The sequence below is a fragment of the Cervus canadensis genome, chromosome 10 (assembly GCF_019320065.1).
Source record: "Cervus canadensis isolate Bull #8, Minnesota chromosome 10, ASM1932006v1, whole genome shotgun sequence".
Lineage (NCBI taxonomy): Eukaryota > Metazoa > Chordata > Mammalia > Artiodactyla > Cervidae > Cervus > Cervus canadensis.
The window spans coordinates 63111543-63121414 of record NC_057395.1 but is presented as its reverse complement, the minus strand read 5'-3'; the positions used below and the strand labels follow the sequence as shown (position 1 = coordinate 63121414).

General features: G+C 46.1%; 1 protein-coding gene across 1 annotated transcript in view; it reads left to right on the top strand.

The window, feature by feature from the left end:
• The first annotated feature begins 534 nt into the window (after positions 1 to 534).
• The window catches only part of GSS (glutathione synthetase), a 37319-nt gene continuing 27981 nt past the window's right edge, over positions 535 to 9872 (top strand). The window contains exon 1 of the mRNA XM_043479078.1: positions 535 to 553. The gene's annotated coding sequence lies outside the window, so the exon portion shown is untranslated. The remainder of the gene's footprint in view (positions 554 to 9872) is intronic.

The window sequence follows — 9872 nt, the reverse complement described above, 5'->3', positions numbered from 1 at the left end:
ACCTTTGAATTCTGAATCGTGTCTACCTGTTTCTTAGTGTTGGCTAAATGAATAAAGGTCACCTCCAAAATATCAGTCTTTGAAAAAGTGAGCCCCTACTCTGTGCCCACGGAAAGGGCCTGGGGGAAGGCTGGACCTCAGACTGTGGACTCAGTGTCCTCAGCCCTGGGTCTGGATCCCTGGGATGCCCCCTATCCTCCACCCAAAGGTGGACAAGGTGTATCCATGAGGAATCATCCCGGAGCACGTGGTAAGCCAGAAGGAAGGCTTCCCAGTTTCTAGGACAAGCAGCAGGGGTGGAGGGGGCAGTGGAAAAAGGCTCCTGCCCTCTTCCCTGGCCCCACCCCCCAACTCTTCAGCCCAGGCTATTCTTAGAACCCAGATAATGCCAGCAGTTGCTGTGGCTCATATCAGCTTCCAGAAACACCCGGCCCTGAGAGGCCCAGCACTGCCCCCCTCCCTGGCACGCTTGCCTCTCTGCCAGGTAGGGGCGTCCTGCTCGCTCTGTCTACCGCATCCTGCAGGCCACACAGATTCTGGCCATGGCCAATAGGTAAGAGGACTGGCTGGTGGGCCCCTCCAGGACTTTCCTTGCCAGGCACCTGGGTGGAAGTAGGAAGGGCTGAAGGACACTCTAGGGTGTCTTTCACACCCTGGAAGTCATCATCCACATAGTCTGATCCAACCCCAGCCTCCAAACTATGCTCAGTATATGAATGAGAGGGGTGGGGGCTCTGGACCTGGGTGAGCCTGGGGTAGGAGGAGAGAGGAAAGAGCAGCAAGAAGAAAGCCTGGGAGGGTCAGTGTATGGAGGAGGGGAGAAGGGAAAAAAAGAGGAACCATGGCAGAAACTGGTCTGATAGATATGGCTGCAGAGTCAGACTGTTTAGGACTTCCCTGGTGTCCCAGTGATTAAGACTCCACACTTCCAATGTAGGGGGTGTGGATTCAGTCCCTGGTCGGGGAACTAAGATTGCACATGCTGTGCAAAGTGGCCAAAAAAAAAAAGTTCGCAGTCAGACTGTCCAGCTCTGCCACTTACTTGCTATGTGAGCTTAAGCAGGTAACTTTTTTTTGCTGGAGCTTCAATTTCCATCATAAAACTAGCATAATCTTATTCCACTGGATTGTTATGCAGAGGCAAGGAAATAAGGTATGAAAAGGGCTTAGCCTGTGTCTGACATATACATACCCTTTGTAAATGTTTGAGGACAATATCATTGGCTCCATTCCAGCAGGCAATGATTCTTTTTCAGCTTTGCACCTGCGTGGACCAGGCTGAGCACGTGTTAGGACCACCTCTTCAAATCATTGCTCTACCATTCACAAGCTAAGTGACCCTGAGCTAGTAACGTAACCTCTCTGAGCCTCGGGGTCCTTCTCTGAAAAATGGATATACAAAGAGTACCTGCCTTATAATGTTGCTGAGAGATATAAATCAGTGGTCCCCGACCTTTTGGGCACCAGGGACTGGTTTCATAGAAGACAATTTTATTCCACAGACCTTGGAAGGTGGGGATGGTTTGGGGATGATTCTCACAAACAGCACGCAGCCTAGATCCCTCGGGTGCGCAGTTCACAGTTGAGTTCGCATTCCTGTGAGAGTCTAATGCCGCTGCTGATCTGACAAGGCAGAGCTCAGGAGGTAATGTGAGCAATGGGGAGTGACTGTAAATAGAGATGAAGCTTTGCTTGCTCACCCACCGCTCACCTCCTCCTGTGTAACTCAGTTTCTAACAGGCGATGGTCCCATATCGTGGGGTGCAGGGGGCTGGTGACCTCTGATACAAATGAACCAGAGTGCTTAGCCCATGGTAAGAGGTCAACAGTGTGAACACACCAGCCCTGCAGTGATGAGTATGTCAGGGTCATCTAGTGGGGAGGCCTTGGGTCTGCCACTCTTGGGATGGAATCTGAGATAGTGTCCAGGGCAATCAACATTCTAGAAGAGACATCCTTGAAGGCCTACCACAGAGGTCCCAGAATCTTGTAAGACCACAGCCACCCCAAAATCCTGTGCCACAGCCTAGACCCTCCCTGGGGTCTCAGGATCAGGCCAGGCTTGTCCCAGCCTATGTCAGCTTCCCATTTCCTTGAGTTCAACAAACAATCTCTGATGCCCCCCAAGTTGGGACTGGTTCTAGGCTTGCTCCTAAGGTCCAGGAGTCTGTTTTTGGAGTTGAGAATGAGGGAAATGTTATGCCCGATGTCTGAATCCCCGAGCGGGAAGAGAGAAGGCTTCCAAGACAATGCAACTCGCAAAAAAAGGGAAGTTTATTGCTGACTCGAGTCAGGGCTCACTGCCGCAACCAACGCAGTGGTGCAGGGTCAGAAAGCGCTGAGCCCGAGCTGTTACCCAGTTTATAAGGTGTGCATAAGCAGTTGGTAGCTGGCTTAAGTGGATTGGTTACATGTTTGCAAAGTAATCTTATTGGCTCAAACCTTCGCTGGCTTTTTTCAAACTTGCTCGTTCACAGGCTTTTCAGCTTTTCCCTGATAGGTTCCCTTTTCCTTACTGGGCACATATTGATTGGCTGGCTCCAGGTGGCCTGATAATCATGTTACCCTGGAAAACCAGGCCTACTCCTAATCTAGACTGCCTGTCATGGCTCAGCCTCACAGGAAGAACTCTCAGAAGACCAATTAGAGATGGATGGACGGTGGGATGAGGTTGTGGTTATGCCTTTGTGATCATGGTCCATCAGCTTGGGGTCGTGGGGCGGGGGTGAAGGGCAGACAGAGGCTCAATGAGTTAGGCTTGGAAGCCAACCCGAACGGTCTACCCTGGGAATCGTGAGGTGTGCAGGGTGAACTCATGCTCTCTCACATCTCAGGGTATACTGCCCACCTCTCTGAGAATCTAGACTTTGCAAACTTAAGGTTGAGAGGTCCCCTTAGGGACAGCCTGCAGGGATTTTTTTTAGTAGGTTGAAAATGTTGTTATTAAAATGTCTTTATTTTCCTACCTAACACTTGGGGTCTTAAATTTCACTTTTCACCTGAAATTTTTGAGATAATTATATAGTCACAAGCATTTGTAAGAAATAATACAGGGACTTCCCTGGTGGTCCAGTGGCTAAGGGTCTGTGTTTCTAATGCAGGGGGCCCAGGTTCGATCCCTGGTCAGGGAACTAGATCCCTTATGCCGCAACTAAGAGTCACATGTCTCAAGTAAGACCCAGCACAGCCAAATAAGGAAATGGCAGCCCGCTCCAGTATTCTTGCCTAGAGAATCCTGTGGATGGAGGAGCCTGGTGGGCTGCTATTCATAGGGTCCCACAGAGTCAGACACGACTGAAACGACTTTGCATGCATGCATGCATTGGAGAAGGAAATGGCAACCCACTCCAGTGTTCTTGCCTGGAGAATTCCAGGGATGGAGGAGCCTGGTGGTCTGCCATCTATGGGGTTGCACAGAGTCAGAAGTGACTGAAGTGACTTAGCAGCAGCAGCAGCATGTTTCTCAAAACAAAAAAAATTTGAAAGAGTCAAAAAAGAGATAACAGAGAGAGAGAGATCGCCTGTATTGACACTGACACAATCCCCCAAGTTTATTCGGATTTTCCCTGTTTTACATCCTGTGTGTATGTGTGTGCATGTACATATATGTATTAAATTCTGTGCAACTCTCTCATCTGTGCAGATTCAAGGATCTACCACCACAGTCAAGATATTCAACAGTTCTGACAACACAAAGGTGCTCCCTTTTACAATCATATCTTCCTCCCTCCCATCCTTAACCCCTGGCAACCTCCTGTCACCCATTTCTAAAACAGTCAATTCAGAAATGTTATATAAATGAAATCATACAGTGGGTAATCTTTGATACTGGCTTTTTTCACTCCACATAATTCCCTGGAGCTTAACCCAAGCTGTTGCTTATATCAATGTGCATGCATGCTCACTTGCTTCAGTCATGTCTGACTCTGTGCAACTCAATGGACTGTAGCCCGCCAGGCTCCTCTGTCCATGGGATTCTCCAGGCAAGAATACTGGAGTGGGTTGCCTTCTGTTCTAAGGTAGATCTTTTATAAAAGTGAAGTGAAAATCTTTTACGGAGATATCCTTGGTTGTTCAGTGGCTAAGACTTCACACTCCCTATGCAGGGGGCCCAGGTTCGAACCCTGATCAGAGAACTAGATCCCATATGCTTCGACTAAGACCTGGTGCAGCCAAATAAATAAAAATATTTTTTTTAAAAGAAAGAAAGTTGTTTATGAAAGTCGAAGTAAATTCAACTTTCAAAAAGTGGGGGATACTTGTATTAGGTTTCAGTCACTCCCAGGTACATTAGACCCCCATCCTTAGAGACAAACAGGAATAGAGTGTCTAAGGAGTCCCTGCACCTCATTTAAACTTGCAGACTGTAAACTTGTTTGCTGCCCTTATCCTAGAGACCCTGCCAACTCCTCAGCTTCACCTCAGGCAGCCCCACCCTCCCACTCACTCCACTCCATACCCACCAGCTTCTGAGAGCTTATAAACAACACCAGTCTCCTTTCTGCCTCCTTGGGAATGTTGCCTCTGCCATTCCCTTATTCGGAACACTCCCACCCCAAACTAGGGCATGTCTGCCTCCTTGCTGTCCTTTAAGTCTCAGCTCAAATGTCACCTCCTCAAAGAGGCCTCCCTTGATTACACTAGGTCCCTTTTACAAATGTTATCTCTTCCCCCTTGGTATCATATATCTCAGTTTTTAAATTATGCTTACTGGTGCATGTGTGCTAAGTCACTGCAGTCATGTCCAATGTTTTGCAACCCCAGGGACTGTAGCCTGCCGGGCTCCTCTGTCCATGGGATTCTGTAGGCAAGAATACTGGAGTGGGTTGCCATTTCCACCACCAGGGGATCTTACCTACCCAGGGATCGAACCCACATCTCTTACATCTCCTGCATTGGCAGGCAGGTTCTTTACCACTAGCACCATCTGGGAAGCCCACATTTACATATACTGGTAGGTTGGCTTATTTACCACCAGTCTCTCCCACAAGAGTGGATCCCACTGTGCATCGCCAGCAGCCAGCAAAGGGCTTGGCACGGAAGAGGTGCCCATGAGGACCTGCCCAATGGGTCATGTCCACTGGGTGGGAGGCATCTGCCTCTTAGGACCTATCTTCCCAGGGGCCTCTCGTTCTGGTCCCCACCGCCCTCTCCACTCCCAGCTGATACTGTGACTTGTGCTTCTCAACCACCCAAGCCTGGGCAAGCTTCTCCTTTCTTTGCTGTCCCAGGTTCAGCTGAGCCAGGCTAACAATACAGCACAATGTTTAGGAGTTCTGGAGTCAGACTGCATGAGTGTAAATCTTCAGTTACCCTATCCCTTTGATCCTCTGTTCCTCATCTATAAAGTAATAACAGTACTAACAGTACCTACTCCACAGGAGGGCTTCCCAGGTGGTGCAATGGTAAAGAATCCACCTGCCAAAGCAGAAGATGCAAGAGACATGGGTTCGATCCCTGGGTAGGAGGAGGAAATGGCAACCCACTCCAGTATTCTTGCCTGAAAAATTCCATGGACAGAAGAGCCTGGCGGGCTACAGTCCATGGGGTCTAAAAAAAGTCAGAAATGCCTGAGCACACAGCACACTCCACAGGAATTAAATGAGATATTATTTATAAAAAGAAAAAGGCACAACGCCCCACATATGTGTTCAATACACAATCCTTACTATTTTTCTTATTATCATTATCATCATTCCCAAACTTAGTGAATAAACAAGGAAAATACATACCACCTATACAGAGACCATGAGAAGGTCCTCAAGAAAGGGTCATTCCTAAGATCGTGGGACCCCACTGTCATCCTATACAATTCCCTTCAGGCTTCTCTCCACCTCCCTCCCTTCTTGGTGAGTTTGGGGAGATGGAAGGGCAGGACGATACCCTCTCTCTGATATAACAGTCCCATCACTGGTTTCAAGGTGACCACTGCCTTCCCCCACATATACAGAGTTGTCAGTCTCACTCAACGCTTCCTAGTTCCAGGGTCTCCCTACAAATAGTCAACAGTCTAGGCCCAGTCTAGGCCCACCACCCTCTAGCCACAGGCAGAGCCAAGGGTCACTTCCTCATCAAAGAGCTGAATTCACTCTACTTTCATGCTATCCACTCAATCGTGCAAATATTTACTGAAAAATAAATATTTTGCTATTAATCTGGGAAATCCTAGTAAGATACCATTTCACACCCACTTGGTGTTAGTGGTAAAGAACCTGCCTGCCAATGTAGGAGCCATAAGAGATGTGGGTTCAATCCTTGGGTTGGGAATGATCCCCTGGAGGAAGGCATGGCAACCCACTCCAATATTCTCGCCTGGAGAATCCCATAGACAGAGGAACCTGGTGGGCTACAGTCCATCGGGTCTCAAAGAGTCGGACATGACTGAAGCAACTTAGTATGCACACAGGCACACAGACTGACAAAATAAAAAAAGCCTGACAAGAGTGAGTCTTGGTGAGGATGCTGTATAAGGGCAATTCTAATACATCATTGGCAGGAATACATATTTGTAAAACCACTTAGGAGAGTAGTTTTGTATTATCTAGTAAAGCTGAATACGCCCATGACCTTCAACATACTGCACAAGGAGGCACATGTTAGACTTTTTACCATTTGTGATAGCAAATACCAGAGACAACTGGAAGGATCATTCATAGGACAAAAGGTAAATGAAATGTGGTATTTTTATGCAATGAAACCTGTAGAAGAGTGAAAACAAATGAACTGATTACTCTTACCAACATGGAAGACTCTCCCAACATAAGACTGAATGAGAAAAATCAAGTTGCATAAGAACACGTATGTTAAAGTCCAAAAAACAGGAAAAACAGATTAATTTATTTTTTACAAACACACACCTAGTAAAAGGACTAAAAATTCATAGGCCCAACCTCATACTATATACAAAAATTAACTAAAAATGAATCAAATGATTGAAGTATAAGAGCAAAAACTATAAATCTCACAGAAAAAGGCATAGGTGTAAAGTCTTCATGATTTTGTTATTAAACTTTTTAATAGTTTTATTTATTGATTTTTGGTTGTGCTGGGTCTTCATTGCTATGCGGGCTTTTCTGTAGTTGTGGAGAGCAGGTGCTACTCTCTAGTTGCAGTGTACAGGCTTCTCATTGCGGTAGCTTCTCTTGCTTCAGAAAACTGGCTCTGGGTCTTCATGATTTGAGATTAAGCAATGGTTTCACAGACATGACACCAAACATAAGCAACCAAAGAAGAAATAGATGAATTAGAGTTCATCAAAATTTAAAACATTTGTGCTCCAAAGGACACTATCAAGAAGCCAAAAAGGAAACTGTCAGAATGGGAGAAACTATTTACAAATCATATATCTGTTATAAGAGTATATATATATATACACACACACACACACATATATAAGATATATTACATATATCATAAAAGAGTCTGGTATCCAGAATATATAAACAATTCTTAAAACAGCAATATTCTCTGCCCTTAAAATGGGTAAAAGGCTTTAACAGACATTTCTCCAAAGTAGATATACAAATGGCCAATAAGCACATGAAAACATGCTCAATACCCTTCTCCAGGGAATCTTCCTGACCCAGGGATTGAACCCAGGTTACCCACACTGCAGACAGAGTCTTTACCATCTGAGCCACCAGGGAAGCCCCAAGAATACTGGTGTGGGTAGCCATTCCCTTCTCCAGGGTATCTTCTCAGCCCAGGGGTTGAACCTGGATCTCCCACATTGCAGGCAGATTCTTTACTGTCTGAGCCACCAGGGAAACTGTTAGTTATTAGGGAAATATAAAGTGAAACCACAATGAGATACTACTTCATACCCATCAGGATTGTCATAATCGAACAGACAAGTGGTGGTGAGGATGTAAAAATTAAAACTCTCGTACATTGCTGGTGGGGATGTAAAATAGTGCAGCCACTTTAGAAACAGTTACCATGTGACCCAGCGAATCCACTTACATACCCAAGAGAACTGAAAATATACACAAAAACTGGTTCATAGCAGCACTATTTATAATAGCAAAAAGCAGAAACAACCCAAATTTCCACCAACTGGTGGATAATTCACCTGCCTGCTGCATTCACACAATGGAATACCATTCAGGCAAAAACAGAATGAAATGTTGATTCGTACTGCAACATGGATGAACCTTGAAAACATGATGATAAATGAAAGAAGCCATACACAAGGGGCCACGTACACGATTCCACTTACATCCAGTGTCCAGAATATGCAAATCCAAAGACAGAATGCAGACTAGTGATTGCCAAGGGCTGAAGAGAGGGAAGAATGGGGGCAGTCACTGATAATGAGTATAGGGTTCCTTTTAGGGGTGAACTTGTTCTGGAATTAGATAGTGATGATAGATGAAGTCTTATGAATACAATAAAAGTCACTAAACTGAAAAACTCAAAAAGGTTGAATTTTATGGTATATGAATTATATCTCAATAAAAAATGGCATAGAATAACAAACAACAAATCCAGGAGACTCTTAACTTTGCTGGGGGTGGGGTCGGGCAGTTTAAAGGGACACACAGGGGCCTTCAGCTACATTAGCAGTTTTTGAGTGGCAGGTATATGGGTGTCTGTTACACTAATCTTTACACTTTTCTCAATACTTTCAAAATAAACAAAATTTAAAAGCATTTACTGAGTGTCAACAATACCAGTTACCTGGCTGGTATTGTTGTTTAGTCACTAAGTCATGTCCGACTCTTTGTGACCCCATGGACTGTAGCCCGCCAGGCTCCTCTGTCAGTGGGATTCTCCAGGCAAGACTACTGGAGTGGGTTGCCATTTCTGTGGATCTTCCCAACCCAGGGGTTGAACCCACGTCTCCTGCATTGCAGGCTGATTCTTTAACGCTGAGCCACCTGGGAAGCTCCCCTGGGTGGTATAATAATGGGTAAAATCGGATTTCACCCTGCCCTACAGAAAGTCCCATAAGGATAAGTAGTAACTGGAAAAAAGGGACTCTCAGAGAGTAAGTCATTGCTTCTTCCTGGGCTTCTGCTTCCTCTTGGATGAAATGAGAGCTGGACTAGAAGCTTGTGAGTAGAAAGTCTCTGAGGATCCTAGGTGCTGAGGAGTGTGTCTCCCCTTTATCAGCCTACAGCTTCAAGAATTCATCACACACCATGAGCACACAGGCCCTGGCATCAGTCCTGATGCCATTCATTATCACAAGTGGGCCTAAGGCAAAGCCCAGCTGAGTCTGTTTCTTCTCAGCAAAATGGGAACAGTGACTTCTCCCTCCTAGGATTCCTGGGGCGTGTAAATGAGATAACACATATAAAGTGTCTGGGATGGGCCTGGCACACAATAAATCCTCAACACGTGGAGGAGTTCTCCCTTTGATTCCCAAGGCATTTCCCGAGCAGCACTGAGGGGCCAGACCTGTGCTAGGGGCTGGAAGACAGAGGAATTCTACTCTGAATGGCCAAGCAGTGGCCCCTAGCCAGGTAGGGAGACAGCCTCATAATTCCAGGTAAAGTGATGCCATTGCTAAAAAGAGACAGCAGCCACGTGCACAAATGCAGACCTTGGGACAACACAGATGTCCCAGCCAAGAGGCCCAGTCTAGGCTTGGCCAGAGGCCCTCATGGGGGAAAGGCAACATACAAATTCAAGAGATTGGCCGCCATTCACACAGCAGTGTAGCCATTCTTCTTTTTTTTTTAACCTCATTCAGACTCAATTGTTCCCACAAACCCTTAGAACAGAGTTTGCAATGGATTCAGAAGTCAGTTTTGCGAAGCCTGAGCTCATGGCACACCCCAAGGTGCATGTGTAGGGGCACAGTGGCGAAGAGTGTGAAGCTCCATGATCTTTGGCAAGTCAGGGCATCTCTTCAAGCCTCCAAGTCC